The 21,197-nt window shown below is 39.6% G+C and overlaps 1 pseudogene; it reads right to left on the bottom strand.

The window, feature by feature from the left end:
* Window positions 1–15,119: 15,119 nt before the first annotated feature.
* Window positions 15,120–18,049, bottom strand: LOC101535708 (DDB1- and CUL4-associated factor 12-like protein 2; annotated as a pseudogene).
* Between the last annotated feature and the right edge of the window lie 3,148 nt (window positions 18,050–21,197).

Raw genomic sequence — 21,197 nt, 5'->3', positions numbered from 1 at the left:
TGCCTTCAAGCGAATACAAAGAAACAATTCTAAGACAAGTAAGAAAAAAGGACAAGATTACTTTCAGAGGAAGGCAAATCAGAATCACAACAGATCTCTCAGAAGAAACACTCCAGGCAAGAAGAGAGTGGGGTAAAACCTTTCAAATCCCGAAACAAAACAACTGCCAACCGAGAATAATGTACCCGGCAAAACTCTCATTTATATTTGAGAATGAAGTTAAATATTTCAACAGCAAAGAGAAACTAGAAGAATACACTAGCACGAAACTGGCCCTAGACAACCTCCTCAGGAAGGTGCTAAACCCAGAGAGAAAAAATGAAAACCAAAATCAAAGATGGCAAATGGGAAGACCTCCCCACTAATATCCATAAGAGGACAGTCAACCAGGCAGAGACTCTAATAGTCGCAAATACACACTTGCACACTTACACACACTCATGGCAGCTCAAAATCAATTTCTCTCAATATTATCTCTAAACACAAATGGCCTAAACTCACCAATCAAAAGACACAGATTAACAGACTGGATCCTGAAACAGAACCCATCAATCTGTTGCCTACAAGAGACACATCTAACCAGAAAAGCCTCTAAGAAACTGAAAGTAAAGGGATGGAAAAAGATATTTCATGCCAATGGATGAGAAAAAAAAGCTGGGGTAACTATTCTAATTTCAGATGATATAGACTTCAAGCTGACAGACATCAAAAAAGACAGGGAAGGTTGCTATTTATTGGTGAGGGGATTGATACATCAGGAAGTAATCACCATTGTGAATATATATGCACCAAATTCCAACGCGCCTAGCTACGTGAAGCAATTACAGACTTAAGAGGAGACATTGATATGCACACAATAATAGTGGGAGAACTTAACACCCCGCTAACAACAACAGACAGATCAACAAAACAAAAACTCAACAAAGAAACAACAGAACTTGTACAAACATTAGAACAACTGGACTTGGTAGACATTTATAGAACTTTTTACCCTAAGGCCACAGATTATACATTTTTTTCAGCAGTACATGGCACCTTCTCCAGGATTGACCACATGATAGGACACAAAGCAAACCTAAATAATTTCAAAAAGATAGGAATCATACCATGTACCCTCTTAGACCACCATGGAATGAAATTGGAAATCAGCAAATCAAAATGCCCCAGGAAATACAGAAACTCTTGGAGACTAAACAATATGCTATTAAACGAACAATGGATCAGAGAAGAAATTAAAGATGAGATCAAAAAATTTATGGAAACCAATGAAAACTCTGACACAACATTCCAAATCTTATGGGACACGGCCAAAGCAGTGCTGCGGGGTAAATTCATCGCAATTGGAGCCCATGTCAAGGCCCAAGAGAGGCGTCAAATACAGGAACTAAGCACACACCTCCAGGAATTGGAAAAACAGCAGCAGAAGAGCCCCACATACAACAGGAAACAAGAAATCATCAAGACAAGGGAGGTAATTAATCAGATAGAAACAAAAAAAAAAAACCATACACAAAATCAATGAATCAAAAAGTTGGTTTTTTGAAAAGATAAACAAAATAGATACCCCACTGGCCCGACTGACAAAGAAAAAACAAGAGAAAGCAAGAATTAACAGCATCAAAGATGAAAAAGGCAACATAACAACAGACACTGCAACCATTAAGAACATAATCAGAAATTACTACAAAGCACTATACTCCAACAAATCAGAAGACCACCAAGAAATGGAAAAGTTCTTAGACTTATACAACCTGCCAAAACTTAGCCCAGAGGCAACAAATGACCTGAACAAGCCAATAACTGAAGCAGAGATTGAATCAGTGATTAAAGGCCTCCCAACAAAGAAAAGCCCAGGTCCAGACGGCTTCACTACAGAATTCTACAAAACATTCCGAACAGAACTAACCCCAATCCTCTACAAACTCTTCAATACAATAGAAAAGGAAGCGACCCTTCCAAACTCATTCTATGAAGCCAACATTATCTTAATCCCAAAACCGGACAGAGATCCTACAGAGAAAGAAAACTACAGACCTATCTCTCTGATGAACATTGATGCTAGGATACTCAACAAAATCCTAGCCAATAGAATTCAAAAAATCATCCGACAGATCATTCATCCGGATCAAGTAGGATTCATCCCTGGAATGCAGGGGGGTTCAACATAAGGAAATCCATGAATGTGGTACACCACATCCAAAAACTGAAAAATAAGAATCACATGATAGTATCAATAGATGCAGAAAAAGCTTTCGACAAAATCCAACACCACTTCCTGCTAAAAACCCTAACCAAGGTAGGCATAGATGGAAAAATCCACAACATAATCAAAGCAATATATGAAAAACCCAACGCCAGCATCATACTGAATGGAGAAAAACTGAAACCCTTCCCACTAAGATCTGGAACAAGACAGGGATGTCCACTTCCTCCACTACTATTCAACATAGTCCTAGAGGTACTTGCTGAGGCCATAAGACAAGAAAAAGAAATCAGAGGAATCCAAATTGGAAATGAAGAAGTCAAACTTTCACTATATGCAGATGACATGATTCTTTATATAGAAGAGCCAAGAGGCTCAATACAGAGACTCCTAGAACTTATATGAGAGTTTGGTAGAGTGGCAGGGTACAAAATTAATGAACAAAAATCAACAGCCATAGTGTATGCAAACAGCCCCAAGATGGAAAAAGATCTAACCAGCAAAATACCATTCAAAATAACAGAGAAAAGTATGAAGTATCTGGGAATTAACCTAACCAAAAATGTGGGAGATCTATTTGAGGAAAACTACAAACCACTTAAAAAAGAAATTGAAGAAGACCTCAAAAGATGGAGTAACATCCCATGCTCCTGGATAGGTAAAATCAATATCATTAAAATGTCTATATTGCCAAAGGCAAATATATACATTCAACGCAATCCCAATCAAATTGCCCAAAACATTCTTCATGAAACTGGAAACAATGATCCAAAGGTTCATCTGGAAACACAAAAAACCACGAATAACCAGAACCATCCTGAAGAACAGGAAGTTAGCAGGGGGAATCACAGTTCCAGACCTCTGGACATACTATAGGACAGTGGTTATCAAAACAGCCTGGTACTGGCACAAAGATAGAGAGGAAGATCAATGGAGCAGAATAGAAACACCAGAGGGGAACCCACATAGATACAGTCAATTAATCTTTGACAAAAAGACAGACAACAATCCAAGCAAATGGGAAGGTCTGTTCAATAAATGCTGTTGGGACAACTGGTTGATAGCCTGCAGAAACAAAAAGATAGACCCACATCTCTCACCATACACCAAGATCAAATCTAAATGGATAAAAGACCTAAACCTACATCCAGAAATCTTCAAACTTTTGGAAGAAAATGTTGGAAACACACTGCAACACTTAGGAGTAGGCCCTCACTTCCTAAAAAAGACTCCAAAAGCAGTAGAAATCGAGACCAAAATAAACAATTGGGACCTCATCAAACTAAGAAGCTTCTGTATAGCTAGAGAAACAATCAACAGAGTAAAAAAGCAACCCACAGAATGGGAGAAGATCTTCGCGCACGACATAGGTGACAGAGGGCTAATTTCCAGAATATACAAAGAACTACAAAACAACCAAAATGTCAAAACAAACAAGCCACTCAAGAAATGGTCACGGTAAATGGGCAGACATTTCACAAAGGAACAAACCCAAATGGCAAACAAGCATATGAAAAAATGCTCAAGTTCCCTGGCAATAAGGGAAATCCAAATGAAGACAACCTTGAGGCACCACCTAACTCCAGTAAGGATGGCACACATACATAATACCACCAACACTTGTTGGCGAGGATGTGGGGAAAAGGGAACCCTTCTCCACTGCTGGTGGGACTGCAGACTGGTACAGCCTCTATGGGAATCAGTTTGGCGAATACTCAAACAACTGCAAATCAACATGCCATATGATCCAGCAATAGCACTCCTAGAGATATATCCAAAACATCTCCTACACAAGAAACCAACATGCATGCCTATGTTCATAGCAGCACAATCTACAATCGCAAAAACCTGGAAGCAACCAAAATGCCCATCAATAGAAGACTGGATAAGGAAGCTATGGTTCATCTACTCTATGGAATACTACTCAGCTATTAAAAAAAATGAAATGCAGTTCTTTGTGGCCAAATGGGCCAAACTGGAATCCATCATGCTAAGAGAAATGAACCAATCCCAAAAGGTTAAATACCACATCTTTGCCTTAATTTCAGATGAAAAGATGACAACCTGAAAGATAGTACCTGTATATTGTAATATTATTGCAATCTCTAACAACCTGTATCCAATACAATAAGATAATGCGATATAATCTATAAACCAACGATTAATGTCAGAATACTTAAGATCTACACCGAAAAACTGTAACACCTACTATACCCTCAATATGCTATGTTAATCCGTAATGGGGGGGGGGGGGAGTGCAGAGAAGCCTTTCAAGACCATAAAAAGAGTGAGGAAAAAGTACAATATAGCCTATCAAGATCAAATCTGGTAATTCATAGACAACAGATTCAAAGTGGCACTAAACAATGGTAAAACTACTATACCAATGCATGAGGGGCGAATCGGGTGTGATCCTGACAACCTCTTAACATGAGGTCATGTGTGTGGAGCAGGGGGGCACTCCAGGGTGGAGCAGGTGGCAAGGAGAAAGCCTGGATCCCAACCATGAAGACTCCCAGACCTTCACCACAAACTATTAATACGAGCAACAAGGACTATATCCCAACTGCCAAGGAGGCCACAGGGAATTGGATGCCCTCGGAGGCCGAGTACTCTGAGGTCACTCACCCCCAACCGGAGCTTCCGCTGGGGATGGAAGAAGTCCAAACACTACCGTGCAGAAACCAATGTCATCGGAAAGACAACCAGCAGCCCTGAGCGGTCCGCAGAAACAGAAGAACAATAAACGTCCTTCGGGACCAGGGAGGAGAACTTTCTCTGGTCCGAGCCTGGCTCCACCCCTGGACCCCCACCCTCCCTTGCAATGACCATCAGGATCGCTCCGAAAACCCCTCATAGCAAACAAACAATCATACAAACTAAAAAAAAAACCTAAAATAAATAGACAAACAACAAAAAGTAGAGCTTGGAATCTGACAGAACAGAGCTGGCGTGGATTTGCTCATGCCTCGCTGGGTGGGACACAAAGATTAGTCACTCTTCACCGTGGTGTTGGGGACTTTTCTGCACCCCCCCCAAAAAAAAAATATTCTGCACCTTAATTGTTGACAAATGTCTTGTTAGAGTTACAAGCCAGTCTAGATTATCCTAAAATCTGCCAAGATCAGTAAAATTATACTTCAACACAACAAATGGCTAAATACTAAAATGAAATAGACACGAGACAGCTGAATGGTACCTTATAGCCATTTTAAGGTATATAGCAGCCGGTCCTGTATGTAAACTAAAATTGAAATGTCAATGAGCAAATCATAGGTTGTGGTTAAGAACTTGCTTTTTGTTTTTTTTTTTTAACATACTGGTTACTCAAAACCATGTCAATTCCATAATGTTACAAATTGCTGTTAATGTTATATTGGGACTCTTAATTGACTGGGATGATATTCTACCAGCTCTAACTTTGGACCAGAAATGGTCTCCCCAAGAAACTGTTCAACCCATCTGGACAATAAGTAGCTGGACTCTATGTTTGGTATATGTTTGCAAGGAAATAATCTTGATTGAATTTGAACTGTAATACTGCACCAAGGTGGAGGAATCCACCAGGGGGGAGGGGCGTGTGGAGGGGTGGGGGGATTCCCAGAGCCTATGAAACTGTTACATAATGCATAGTAATTAATTAAAAAAAGTCAAAAAAAAAAAAAAAGAATGACCTGTACATTAAAGAACTATCCTCTAAAGCAAAAAAAAAAAAAAAAAAAAAAAAAAGATTCAAATTGAGGGGGTTTCCTAGATTTATAGTAGATAGAGATAGATTCTCACTATTCTCTAACATTTTTTCTCTCTTCTTGAAAGCTTTATGTATTTGGATCTATTGCTATAGATCTTGCAGTTGCTCCTGAGGAAAGAGTTTATTTTCCTATCTCATTGATGTTGGACTAGATGATGTTTGGTCAATGAGATATGAGAAGACATGTTTAATTAGTTACATTAATAGCCATTGCATTTTTACCAGCTTTGTTGCTCTTTTTCTATCATAATTACATGTATCACATCTATTTTCAAATACAATCTGCATTAGTAGACTGAATATTAGACTAAAGAAATGTATGTAGACCTATAGTTAAGCTATATGCAATATAAAATGTCCAAAAAATAAACTTCTGCTATGACAAGCCTCTAAAATTTGGTTTTGCTTAACCACAGCAAAACTGATTAATATGGATATGAATATCTGGTATTCTGTTTGTATCTACCCACAGCATTGGTGTTGGCCCAGATACCCATATCATTTGCTTTGGGGCCAGATTATAGACAAAATGAGAGGACTGCAAAATGGCAGCCCATATATGCTTTTTTTTTTTTTTTTTTTGTAAAACTCTTGTGACAATTTGGTGGACAGATACTTACATGCGATAAATTGTTTTAGATGATGGGGTGGAAGCAGCATATTGAAATTATGATGCAATTGTTTAGTGTGTATTTTGGCATGACACTATAAAAAAGAGATTCCAAAGAAAAAACACTAGTTACATTGTAAAAGTTGATGAAAATAATAGTAGAGCAAAGGTACCACTGTTTCTGACATCAACTGGAAAAATGTGTTTAAGAAATGCATTAAGCTTTTAAAAATCAATAAAGGTAATTAAGACTCAGTCTCAATTAAAGAGCAAAGTAAAAGTAGACGTGATCATAAATCTCACATTTTGTAAAAAAAAAAAAAAAAATCTCCAAGTGGATTTAGGTGATTCTCAGTGAATCTTTTAAATTATGTAAAATGGCTCATGGTAAATAAACTGAGATAGCCATGCTACAAAGGCCAAATACATTCAAAGCATGTCTCCTTGTTAAACGTGCATACTTTGAAAATAATTGTTGGTGTGGCTATTTACAAAAACCTAAGGAAAATAGGAGAATATTTTTTTTCCATCTCTTCAGATACAGCTAAGGAGAATGACAGCAAAGGAATTATTTCCACAGGATGGAACCGATTACAATTGGGAACAAGTGATTACAGAGATCCTCCAAGAAAATAGAACTGAAATGTAATCAAGGAACAATTTCTATCTGAACTCTCCACCAGTAGGGTTGCATAAATACTATTGGTTAATGAGTGACTGTAGTTTTAGACTTGTAATGTGTGACAGCGCTCCATCACTTATATCAAATATTTGGGAGATCAGAACTTGATTTCAATTCATACATCTGCACATGGATAACAATATCATATATTGTACACATAAAATCCAACAAGGTAGAGCTAATATTCAGAATTTTTACTTTAAAAAACTAATGGAAATATGATAAAAGTATGTTTTCCCATGCTTTCTAAGAGCATTTTTAATAAATGTCTTTAAAATTATAATAAAATACTTTGCTGTTTTTGATTAATCAATTATGTTGTAAGACTATTAGTGTGAAATAATTATATTTTTGGTTCTCAATTATATACAATGTTAAATTGACTTTCTAAACCCATACCAATCTTCTAGATTTGATTGCTTATTCTTTGATGCCAAGAGTTCATAAATTCCTTCTTAAATATTTTCAAATTTCTCAATTTAGTCAGATCTGTTATTAGCTGCAAATTTATCTTCTCTCCTTTTAACCTCACTCAGACTCTCTTCAAGTGAATCTTTTTTTCCTGGTTTAAATCTGACTTGTTCTTTTTTAGAAGCCATCTTTATTTTCATATATATAATTTAATACTATCATTTCCAGTTCTGCTTAGGAATATTTAAGAGAATATTATCACATTTTCAAGAATGCATTATTCTTCACTCATTTATTTTGAATCAATTTCAGATATTGAAGTCAACACTATTTCAAAATGCCTTTCTGATCATTATGCAATCAGTGTCTTATTTTTAAACTTTCTAAATGATACTGTATATTTAAAAATATATTTAGTCACTGTTAATACATATGAAGTGTGTCTTAAAAGAGAAAAGTTGATAGTTGTGATATACTAGAAAAACTGTTCTTAGAGTAAGAAAATGGAGGTCTGTATTTCATGGTTTACATAAGCATCTCATGTGTCATATACTCCACCATCAACGGGTCTAAGAGGATAAAGGAATTCCACTTCACTTCTTCCTTCATACATACCAGTGCATAAGTGGGCATATAGAATCCATCAAGGTATTTAGTACACACAATCCCTTTGTTGGGACTAAGGAATAGAGGGTAATAGGAGACCATATTATGCCAATCCAAATGCCCCAGAAAGCATGATAATTTCAACCTGCTTACTTTGAGTAACTATAGATGCAGGAGTGACACCCTCTTTGTAAGACAAAATTGCAACTTTAAAGGAAATTTCTATTTCTATGAAATACAAATAGTGTTTCTCATGGTCCTAGGAGATTATGTGAGGAAAGAAAAAAAGACATCTAACTAAATCTGTGAAATAAATCTTACCTTACTTTCCAGGCCATCTTCTAATAACCAGTGTTTCCTTTGCACTTTGTCTGTTCCAACAAGCAAAAAATATTTAAGCCTAACATTTAAACTTTTTCTTTGAATATACTCTAGACATTTTCTTATACATCTGACTTTTATGTACTTTCATGCACATAAGAAAATGATTGCTATTCCATTCTCTTCTTGCTTGAAGGATCTCTTCTGAGAATTTGGCAATGATTCCGTTTTCCTCTGAGTGTTGTTTGCTCTTTTTCTTCGTGTTTGGTTTAGTATTCTTTATATTTAGCTGAGCAAAGCTTGGCCACAATGTATATGGGTGAGGGTCTTTTTTTGTTATTCTCTGCCCTTCTTGCATTTGGCTTTCCCTTATGATCCTATTATTTGAGTAGTTCACTTTTATAATTTCATTGAGTGTCTTCTGCAATCTTGCTTCTCTTTCCACTCCTTCAGGAATTCACATGATTATAATATTTGATTTTTTAATGCTATCATTCATTCCTTGGATAGATTTTTTATTTAGGTTTTCTTCCATAGTTCTAATTAATTGTGTGTTCTCTACTTAATTATCTTTCACTTCTGAATTTTTCTTCTTCTGCAGCATTCATTCTGTTGTTTATACTTTCTATTGTGTCCCTTAGCCTTTGTATTTCAGTTTGGACCTGTTTTATCTTTGTGATGATGTTATTCTTGAATTCCTTATGATCGTTCTTGCCAACATTTTTCATTGTCTCTGAAAATTTTCATAGTGATTTATTTTTATTGCCTGTTTGGGAGCTCCTCAATGTCTTGGTCCTGCAGCTCTAAGATTGAAGCGAACTTTTGTTTATTTTTGAGGGAAGCACTGGCTCCCATCTTCTGAGATATTCCCTGTTTTTTTCTTCTTTTTCCCATGGTCTTTCAGCTTTCTTATGGATTTAATCTGTCGGCTTTCTTATGGATGTCAAAATGTATACCTTCTATCACTGATGGTTTGCTGTCATTTTCTGATATATCTGTCTGCAATATGAAAGGCTGGTGATTCACAAAGAACTCACTGTCTGCTTGGGGGTCGTGGTGGGGTGTTGGGGCAGTTTGGTTTCTCTTACCTGCTGCTCTCAGGCAACAGATGGCGCTCACGGTCCAGTGTGGGTCTAGTAAGCTGGGAACTGACTGTAGGGGTTTCACTCCACTTGTTTACCCTGGGGGTATGAGGTAGAGGTTCCTTACTTTATCCATTTCTCTTCCAACAGGTTTCTGGGTTCTTTCATGTCTTCTCCATTGTGGATTGTGCTCATATAAATGCAGTGTTACCGGCCAATTTTATGCATGCAGACTTCCTTTCTTTTGGATATTTTCTTAGTAGTAAGAAGGCTGGGCCATTCAATAGATCAGTTTTCAGATGTCTTGGCACTCTCAGTTTGTGTCTTTTACTGGCTTTGATATATGATGGTGATGTTCTTTCTGAGAAGGATTATGTAGAGGTTTCCACTCATTACCTTGTTTTGAATTTCTTGAGAAAATTGTAACTAAGTCTTTAAAAGTTTGGTAACATCCAGCAGAGAAAAGACCTGAGCTTTTGTTTCATGTGAGAGTTTTGATTAATGTTTCGATCTGCTGTGGATTAGGCTTATTTTCATTTTCTATGTAACCATTATCCCCTTTTTGTAGATTGTGTGTGTTCAGAAACTAACAGTATTCTAAAATTTATGATTTTTTTTCAAGCTATTTAAAGGTATTTTTGATGATGCTCTGTGTTTCTGTGGTGTTGTAACTTATTCCATACTGGTCTACTCATTTCATACTGTAGATTCACTCTATAGTTTACTGTTGATTTTTTTGTACAGTTGATCAGAAAACTGATGAAATTTGGCTGACAAAGTCCTCCATTTTATTGTGTTACAGTATATATCCCATTTATATCTCTTAACATTCAATTAAAAACAGCATTACCATGATACCTGCTTTTTCATCTGTGATTTTACTCATTTAGATCTTCTGTTATTTTGCTTAGTACTACTAATATTAATCAACTGTTAATTATTGCTAAATGGCTCTTAATTTCGCTGATTTTTTTTCTATTTTGTTTATTTTTAGTTTGTTCTCTAATTATAATTATTTCTTTACTCATCATTTTGCTTTTGTATTGTTTTAATTTTTCTAAGTCCTTGATAAACTTTGTTAGAGCAGCCATTTGATGCCTTTCAAATATTGTGATATCTCCCATAATCATTATAGTTACCTGTTATGTTGTATTTTGTTCTGAGTCACTTTAATTATGGTATGCTCTGTTATCATTTTCATTCATTTCTACTTCAGTTTTTATTTTTTTCTAGGGCCCGAAATTCATTCTGGAGCTTATTATTTAGTGTCTATGTGTTATGCATGTTTTCTATGATTTTGTGAATTGTTTATGGCTAGCTTAATTCTTGTTAAAAAGATGTGTGGTATGATTTCAGTTTTTGTTGCTGTTTGCAGAGACTTACTTTATGGCTAAGACTGTAGTCTATCCTGAAGAAATTTCCATGCTCTGATGAAAAGAATGTGTATTCTGCAGCCATGGAATTAAACATTTTATAGATAATAGGTCTACTTGTTTCATAATGTAGATTAGCTCTGTAGTTTACTGCCAGCAACAGCTGAGATCGGAGCTCAAGAAGGGTGCATGAAATAGGCATAGAGAGAAGAGATGGACCACTACAATTCCAAAATCATTGTGGACAATGTGTGAAAGCTGTACACTTATACAGAAGCAGTGCAAGGTTTTCTTTTAGGGGCAATTTGACATAGCCTCAGAGGGGCACAATTTACAACTTCTTGAGTGATGAATGAGGGAGGATTCCACATTCCTTGTTTATTTCAGCTTGCCAGTCCTCACCTGCTCTCCTCAAGTCTGGGTTTTATACGTGGCACCGCCTGTGACAACCAGATCCCTACCTTGAATTATGTATGGGTTAATAAGTCTGGGGCCTTGGTTTTTGGGGATTGGGGGCCATTGGCACTACAGGTCATGCTAGCCATTAGGCCTGCAAGCTGACACAGCTTGTTAGCTAAACAAGTAAAGTAAGAGTTATAACGGCAAAAAGAATTGCAGTTAGCAATGAGCCATGCTTACTCCATTCTGGTTTCAATGTGAAAAAATGGACAAGTGAGTGTTTCCAAAGATAATTCTGCAAATCGTTTCACCTTAAGACAGGGCATTATCGGGCCCGGCAGCGTGGCCTAGCGGCTAAAGTCCTCGCCTTGAACGCCCCGGGATCCCATATGGGCACCGGTTCTAATCCCAGAAGCTCCACTTCCCATCCAGCTCCCTGCTTGTGGCCTGGGAAAGCAGTCAAGGACGGCCCAAAGCTTTGGGACCCTGCACCCGCGTGGGAGACCTGGAAGAGGTTCTTGGTTCCGGGCATCGGATCGGCGCGTACTGGCCCGTTGCGGCTCACTTGGGGAGTGAAACATCGGATGGAAGATCTTCCTGTCTGTCTCTCCTTCTCTCTGTATATCCGGCTTTCCAATAATGATAAATCTTTAAAAAAAAAAAAAAAAAAGACAGGGCATTATCCATTGTGACATTGCAGCCAAGAATTTCTCAGTAGACAATATATCTTAATCAGTAATACACTCGTACTACAATTCTTATTCTACAACTTATCCATCACTTAATGGGAGAAATACATCAAGAGAAAAAACATAAAGATCTAAGACAAAAAGTTTTAAACATTAAATCCCTCTACAACTGCAGGTTCTACAACTTTATAAATGATCAAAAAATAATCAAAAGTATATCTTTATGATGTTAGTAAAATTGCACTATATTTCCTCTAGTTAAAAAATTATGAAAGCAGCTAAAACAACTACATTTTCTATGTTCTAAAGAATTGCAAGGACATACTAACCTTTAAGGTCACAATAACTATATTGTTTTTGCCATAGCAGCAAAACCTTTAGGGTCACAGTCGCTATATTTTTGTCATACCAGGATTGCCTTTAGGGTTACATTAACAGGATGGCCTTTAGGGTCCCAGTAACAGGACAGCCTTCAGGGTCACAGTAACAGGATGTCTTTTAGGGTCCCAGTAACAGGATAACTTTTAGGGTCCCAGTAGCTATATTTTTTTGTCATAGCAGTTTCAGCCCATACTCCCATCACTTCCATTAGTTTGTAAAATTCTTACCAAGTCATTTCCCAGAAGGCATGCCGTATGCTTGGGCCAGATTTCAGGGCAATGGTTAGGCACCAATAAGGTGTCCAGAAACGGCAAGGATTTACTTGTACTTCTGTGTGCAGTTAAAGGCCCACTCACCAAGACATTATCAACAACATTAACTCTCAAGCTCATGTTGGTTGCAAAAGCCATCTCACAGGGGCAAACAATGCCGCAATAGATTACAAAATTTTTAGTGGGGTGCTTGAGTGTCCATGCAAAAAGGGGGTGAAACTGTGTCAAGGTGGTTAGAGAGAAATCCACAGGGCCCTGCCAAACAGCTGGAAGCTTCCCCGGGCCCTGCCAAGCAGGGGAGCTGTTCTCTTCACATCTGCATGTTATTCATACCTATTGCATGAACCCCAGCAGTTTACTGTTGATTTTTTTTTTTTGGTACAGTTGATCAGAGAACTGATGAAATTTGGCTGATGAAGTCCTCCGTTTTGTTGTGTTACGCTCTATATACCATTTATATCTCGTAACATTCAATTACATGCACCATTGCCATGATATTGATTATATAAACATTTACTATCTTACTGCTGATTTAATCCCTTAATAGTGCTCTTCTTTTTCTTTTTTGATATATTTTTTGTTAACTTCAATTTGTTCTTTTATTAGGACGCTTATACCTGATCAATTTTAACTTTTATGAGCATGGGTTGTTTTTTTTCCAGTGCTTTCAATTTCAGTTTGTCTGTATCATTGTTGGTGAGTTTTTTGCTTTAGTCCATTAAACCAGTCTGTATCTTTTAATTGGAGGATTGAGATAATTTACATTCAAGATTTTAACTGATAAATAACCAGTTGATCCGGACATTTCCCTTAAATGGCTTTTCTTTAATTCTCAAAATCTGCTGAAGTAAAATGTGTAAAAATTTCCCCGTTTGTTTGTTGTTTTTATTGGAGAGAAAATTCAGTTTCTCACTTTTCAGTTCTATTTCATACATGAGTAATTAATATCTATGTTTTGATTGCATCATGTTTTATTTTTAAAATTCATTTTATTTTTATTTGAAAGACAGATTTACGATGACAGGGGGAGACACAGAAAGAGAAAAGGAGTGAAAGAAGAAGAGAGATCTTCTCTCTGCTGGTTCAAAAGCATCTGGAACTCCGCCAATTCAAGCCAGCAATAGGAACAGGAGCTTCTTGTAGGTTTCTCATATGGATTCCAGTGCACAGTGAATTGAGCCATCCTCTGCTGTTTTTCTAGCCATAAGCAGTGACCTATATTGGAAAAGGAACAGTTGAGACTTGATTCCTATAGGATGCCGACACTTCAGATGGAGGCTTAGTCTACCTTACCATGCACTGCCCACTACCATTGTGTTTATATTTTAACTCTAAGCTGAGACCTCTTACCTTCAATATTGCTACAGTGAAACAACTTTTAGCATTTTTTTTCTCGCAGGCAAGTGTCTATATTTTTATGTGAGAGCACTAATTTTATGTTAATTAATGCTTTAGAACATATTTATTTTGAAAGATTTGTTTATTTTTATTGGAAAGGCAGATATTCACAGAGGTGGAGATACAGAGAATGATTTTCCATTCGTTGATTCATTCCACATGTGGCTGCAAGGGCAGGATGTAAGCCAATCTGAAAATAGGAGCCAGGTTTTTGCTCTCGGTTTCCAATGAGGGTGCAGGGATCCAATGTTTCTGTACTCCTCTGTTGCTATCCCAGAGCCACAAGCTAAGAGCTGAATGTGGAAATGAGCATTCAGGATATGAACAAGCTCCGAGACTGTATCCTGTTGCATTTAAGGCAAGGATTTAGCCCACTAGGCTATTGTGCTGCACCCAGAAAATATTTCTTTGAGGGATGGAGGGAGGGAGAAAGAGAGAGAATGAGAACGAATCACTATTCTACTTTCTGATTTACCTCCTACATTCATATATTATCAGTCAGGGCAATACTAGGCATAGGAAAGGACCCAAATCTCTAAGTGTCTCATGTGGGTGGCAGGAAACCAAGAACTGATGTGGATGCAAGATGCTAAGCTGATCTATTTTAAAAGGCAAGTCTAAAGATCACAAAACTCAAATGAAATTTCAAATGAAATGTTTTCAGTACTAAGTAATCTAGAACGTCCAGTGCATTTTGGAAAGGGAATGATGTGATAAAATCACAGTAAGATCTCCAGAGAATGGATCCAACCTTTTGCTTTGAAGATATCATAATTATACAATATATCTGGAATGAAAAGTACTGAAAGGCTATAATGAAATGCCAGGTTTGAGCAAAAAGAAAATATCATCAACTTTAAGAACATGACTGAATTCCCTTCATGAAACAGAATATGTGAATCATTCAGTGACAGAAATAAACTGAGGTATAGTCAGGTTCAGGGGGTTTTTACATCTGAAAAGCCAGTTTCTGTTGAGGGACAAAAGTGTTCAAAACTTTGAATGATGAGAGGATCTTTCTATTTCTCCGCACGGAGGAGGGAGGGTAACATTTGGCCAATTCCTCCTGAAAAGCAAAATTACGGAATTAAAAAGCATAAATGCATCACAGCAATGGAAGATAGAAGAGAGTAGAGTGGCTATGTGTACCTTGAGCAATAGCAGCCATCCTCAGATCCACAGGCAAGCATAGTTTCCATGGAGATCAGAAAAGAGAGGCCCCCCAGCCACAAAGAGCTTCATATCTGGCCAGTTGTAGCAGTGGGTGTACAGGCAACTTGGCAGTTGGTTCAAACCTAGAGTCTGGTCTGCCCAGACGGTATCCTGGCTGATCCAGCCCCTGCTACAGGTGAGCTTGATCATTCTCCCGGACCATGGAGAAGAGTCCTGGCGGACCTCAGGGCTGTCCTCTAGGAACTTCTTAGCACGGATGCCATAGAAGAACAGGGAGCCATGGAATGTTCCCAAGGTGAGAATGTCCTGGTTGTAACTCAGTGAGCACACACTGATGCCAAATTCCCTACAGTGCAGGGCCCAGAAGTTGTCCTGTGGCTGGCATGGACTCAGGAAAGAGACATAGGTACTAGAGCCCACAGCATACAGGGAGAGCTCATTGCAGTAAGTCATGCACACATTCCCTCCAAAGTAGGGCATCCTGATGGAGAGCAGCCTGGACAGGTTGCTCTGAGGTTTCCAGAGGTGGAAGTAGCCATCCAGGGAAACTGATCCCAGTTCCTGGTTTCTGCTGCTGAAGGCAAGGGCACGCACGTGGTGGTGACTGGGATGAGGGCTGTATGTGGAGATATCTACCATATCCACTGGACGGATGTGGCCATACACAGGGATACCACTGCTACTGTGAGAATCAATGGTATCATGGAAAAGTTCACAGTCCAACTGCCATAAAGCCAGGGTGCCATCACGGAACCGCTCACTACCATGGTGTCACGCACCCATACGATGGCAAAGATCCAGTCCTTGTGGCCTTAAATGTCACTCAGGCACACAGGGTCCATGGTGGGCAGCTGGCACACAGCCAGGCTATTGGGGTTCTTGCCTCCTGTGGCCAGAAGTGTCTTGGAGGGATTCAGCTCAATGGCGTGGATGCCAGAGCCAGGCAGGCTCCCAGCTGGTGCAGGCTCTCTGTCCACTATGAGGGGGCAGTGTGTGATCTGGCCCGAGTGCACATCCAGCCTGAACAGCTTGTTGCACTTGGTGCCACACACCACCTCCCTGCTATTCAGCCATTGTGAGGAGAACACTTTGTTGAGGTTTCCCAGGTCCAGTTGGTGCTCTCTCAACATCTGAGGCAGGCTCTGCGCTGCGAGGCTGTTCAGCTGGCTTTCAATACTGTTCCAGCCGTCCCTGTGCATCCACCTGGCGGTCCTGCAGGTAGTGCACCAGGGAGCGACCTGTTGCTAGCTCCCACCCTGGCAATCCCTTTCCAGTCTGGATGGCCAAATCCTTTAAAGAGGAGCTAGTTGCAGCAGTTTTGAGCTCGAAGCTTTCTGGTTACACCTAGTTGTTTGGTACAGCACCTTGATCAGCACCAAATAAGGAGCAATATAGGTCTGGGAGTCAGTGTTGGTATTGCCCTGGGTGGTGTGGCAAAGGAGATGGCTGCGCTGCCTGCCCAGGGTAGTTAGGTCCTATCGCTGCTCTGCCTTAGCCTGGAGTGCAGATTTTCTAGAGCTTGGAAGCTGAAGGACCTTTAGGGACTGTTGGTTGAGATTCAAATGGCAGTGGTGTCCTGAGAAGCTACTCAGCCCTGTGCCTCAGGCTCTACTGAAGGTAGCAGAGCCCTCTGCTGTAGGAGCCAAAGCTGAAGAGGCGTGACTTGGAGCAAGTGGAGAATGGCTGAAATCGCAGCCAATGGCAGAGTGGCTGTGGCAGCCAGATGGGAGAACCCCACGGGGTGAGAGGTGAGCAGGGCCCCTTGTGCTGTGGGTGGGGTCAGTGGGAGGGGCTGGCAGAGCCTGCTCACTCTTGGTGGAGTGTAGCACCAGCCGACCTGGAGTGCAGGGTGGGGAACGGAGTCTCAGGAGCTGGTTTTCAGATAGCAGGATCCCAGAGGCCTGGGAATGAAACATAAGCGGTAAGTGGGTCTGCGTATTTCTTGCCATGCTTGAGAGACTCCTCCCCACTCAGTCCTCTTCCTCAATGCCATAAACATTCGTATCTTAACCTTTTCTTTCTTTAATTATGTATTTGATAGTCAGAGACACAGAGCCAGATGGGCAGGTTAACTGCTCAAATGGCTGGAGGCCTTAGGGAGGCAGGATGCTGCAAAGCCAGCTGGGCCTCTAACTGAAGTCTTCCGTGGCTGTTTGGAAGCATTGGAACAGCTGCAAAGAGGAGCACTGCTCACAGGGTTTTCTGGTGTTGCAAGCAGAGTATTTATGTGCTGTACCACAATGCCTGGACCCTGGCTTTGCCTCTCTCTGTATCTTAAGGACCTTCCAACCAATAGTGGAGGTCTCTGAGCTCCTGTGCCAGAACCCATGGAAGTCTAGATTCCACATGCAGAGCATGGTAATAAGTCCTGCCTAAGGTGGGGTCCAGGATGTCCTAATTGGCTCCAGAATCTTGCCTCATGGAACATATTTTCACAGAAGCCATAGGAACTTTCCAGAAGGAGACAAGCATATAGGCACAGTGGTGAGAATGCAGAGTTTCAGAGAATAGAGAATGGGCTTAGACTCTGGTGTGGTCTAAAGTTCATCTTCCATGTTCAGCCTTGACCCAGCATGCTCTCCTAGTCAAGCTCTAGGAATTTCATTACAGCGTGATAAACAAAGACTCCAGCCTACCTCTTAGAGTGGCCAGCAGCTACCAATGCTTCACACTCCCCCAGTCTACAGTACAAAAACATTTTTGCTTGTTGAGTTTTTAGGGGGGAAGAAAGTGAATTTATTTGTTTCCTGTGTCATTCAGTAGGCCACCTCAGTGTTATAGTTGCACATCTCTGCGTCTTACTCCCTTTCCTCTTGCTGATTCTCTCTTTACAACCTTCAAATCAACTTTTTTTATTTGCCAGCTTCACCTCAAGGAACAGTTTCCACACACAAAGCTTGGTTTCCTTTCTACCCCCTGGGTTCACCACCTGCATTCAGGGGGTCCAGAATGCACACTCCTTCAATATTTGACAAAAAACTTATTTTCTTATTAAGTTAATGAGGGTAGGAGAGTGATTTTGCTACATTAAATCCTGAATTTGTCTCTTTCGTTTAAGTTTTTGTAGAGATGGGTTATATGGTAGAATTATTTTCAGATTTCTGATGATTCCATGAACTGAGTTCCTTAATGGTTATGCTAGTTTATATTTTCATGGGCAGTGGATTAGGGCTCTTTCTCACATAGTTCTCATCAATTGTATTTCTGAATGACAAATGTCATATAAAGTAATGGACTTGTATATTTTAAATGATAAAGAATTTACTAATCTTGGCTACTCAGTAAAATAAAATGAGGTCAATATTCTGGGGAAAGTGTCTGGTGAAGGTACTTTAGCAAAGTGGAAGTCAATAGGAAAGCTGAGCACTCCTGAGGGATGTTATTTTAATGCCTACTGAATGGGCGCCTCGAGATATTTTCTGCTAACTTCCAGCTGTGAACTCACAAATACTGTGCAACTGAATTGTGTATCAGTGCAAGGGCACTGTGTTTGCAGGTGTTTCCCATGAATGTTCAGTCCAGTCTTGGGAAGTTAGCCTCTTAATACTGCTAGGTACATTTTGTACAGTAAATGTTGTTCACTTCCTATGCTGTTATAAACCGCACTTGTTATGGTAAGGAAATCCCTGAGGAAGGGTATTTTATAAAGAAAATAAGTTTATTTAACTGTCAATTGTGGATCTAATGGCAAGAATCTGTGATGAGGGCTTGCACCCACTTATCAGGTTGATTGACCGTACCACCCTGCCCTTCCTTCCTCCTTTCATGCCATTCAAGTTAAATGATTGCAAGAAACTGGTTCTGGAGTCTTCTCAGGTGCTCCCAGTCCCTCCCACCTCTGGTGCCATTCAAGTTAATTGCCAGAGAGGAAATGACTGCAGAAGCTCTGCACACCTGGCCTTCCTGCTTCCTATTGTGCTAGGTTAGTTTAATTCAGTACAGGGAAACTTTGGGCTTTGGCAGCTCCCTTCTTGCCTATTGGAATTAGTTACTTGAATGTGTGGCAGCTTTGTTCTGTATGGCTTTCAATCTGCTTGGAGGTTGAGTGCTTAAAACCCCTAATTCTGCCACTGGGTGCAGTAGCTCCTGGAGTGCAGTAGGAGCTGCTATCTGCCACGTTTGGGCAGCAAATACTCCTCCTAACATCCTGCACTTGTGTCCAGTGTGATTTCTCTCTCACTCCACAACTAGTGTAGAATTGGATCAATTGTAGATTCAGATCCCTTGTCTATGCCACGTGTTGGAGGTTACAAGGTGGCAAATTGTTATACAGGGAGAGATCACATGACTAGGAAGCTAGAGAGAAACTGTGGCCGCAGCTGTACTCCACAGGTCTCTTCAATAGGTGATTGTATCCATGGTGATGGTGATTTACAATATTGAATAATGTGGGCTGGCCAGCAGATACATTCATGCACTGATTTTTTTGCTCTGGGCTCATATTGGATCTGGACAACCGAGATAATGTAAAATAAATATTAATGTGAAATAAATAACTATGTTTGAACCCTAGTTGTACTATTTGCTTACTAAGTAATCATGAATATTCTGCATATTTTCTGCAAGCTTGATCTTGAAAACTGTTGTGGAAATATGAAATAAAATTATTTTGGTTCAAAAAAATAAAATGTAGTTTTTCATGACATACACTTTAATCTTACTTTGAAGTTTCTAGTTACTTGAATTTCAACTATTTAGGTACTTAATTGTATGAGCAGCCAAAGAGACCTATGTGAAATACTCAGAACCTGGAATGAGGAATTGGAACTGGAGTTGAGTTGGGAACTCTGATGTGGAATGTGGACATCTGAAATGGTGCCTTAACCACTGAGCCAAACACAGACCTGCATTCTATGAATTTCTGAAGACTCTTCATGTTATTCATTTTTGTATCAGCCTCTACAATCCATACTGATTGTATTAGCTCTCCTCTCAATAACTCACTTTTCTAAGGAAATATATGCATTTTTGGTATATGATTATTATTAGAGCAATATATGTGTTTATGGAAATGATTGAAAATCCACCAACGGGGCCCGGCGGCGTGGCCTAGCGGCTAAAGTCCTCGCCTTGAAAGCCCCGGGATCCCATATGGGCGCCGGTTCTAATCCCGGCAGCTCCACTGCCCATCTAGCTCCCTGTTTGGGGCCTGGGAAAGCAGTTGAGGATGGCCCAATGCATTAGGACACTGCACCCGCGTGGAAACCCGGAAGAGGTTCCAGGTTCCCGGCTTTGGATTGGTGCATCGGCCCGTTGCGGCTCACTTGGGGAGTGAATCATCGGACGGAAGATCTTCCTCTCTGTCCCTCTCCTCTCTGTATATCTGACTTTGTAATAAAATGAATAAATCTTAAAAAAAAAAAAAGAAAATCCACCAACGAAGGGTGAACAATATTTGATATGTAAGTATACAGGATATTGCTACTGAATCTAAAATTCTTTTCTAAAATTTTGTTGTTTATTTATTTGACAGGGAGAGAGAGAAAGAGGAAGAGACACAAAGACTGCAATTTAGATGTCTTGTACCTGCTAGTTAAATACTCACATACCCACAATAGCCGGAACCCAGGAAGTCCAACAGGTCTTCTAGTCGGTGGCAGGGGCCCTAGTTCCTTAGCCGTTATCCACTGCCTTCTGAGGTGTATTAGCAAGATGCTGTTTTGGAAGCAGAGTAGCTGGGATTGAAATAGCCTCTCTGATATGGGATGCCAGAACTGCAAGTGCAGTCTTATTGCAGTTTGTCAGAATGCCAGCCCTTGAAAATACCAATTATAAGTTTTTTTAATTGCATTTCATCTTTTTTTATATAAACATATATTTTTATTGCATTTCATTTTTAAAAAATT

Source organism: Ochotona princeps, chromosome X (assembly GCF_030435755.1).
Source record: "Ochotona princeps isolate mOchPri1 chromosome X, mOchPri1.hap1, whole genome shotgun sequence".
NCBI lineage: Eukaryota > Metazoa > Chordata > Mammalia > Lagomorpha > Ochotonidae > Ochotona > Ochotona princeps.
Note: the sequence above shows the minus strand (reverse complement) of the source record. Positions and strands in the feature narration are given on the sequence as shown.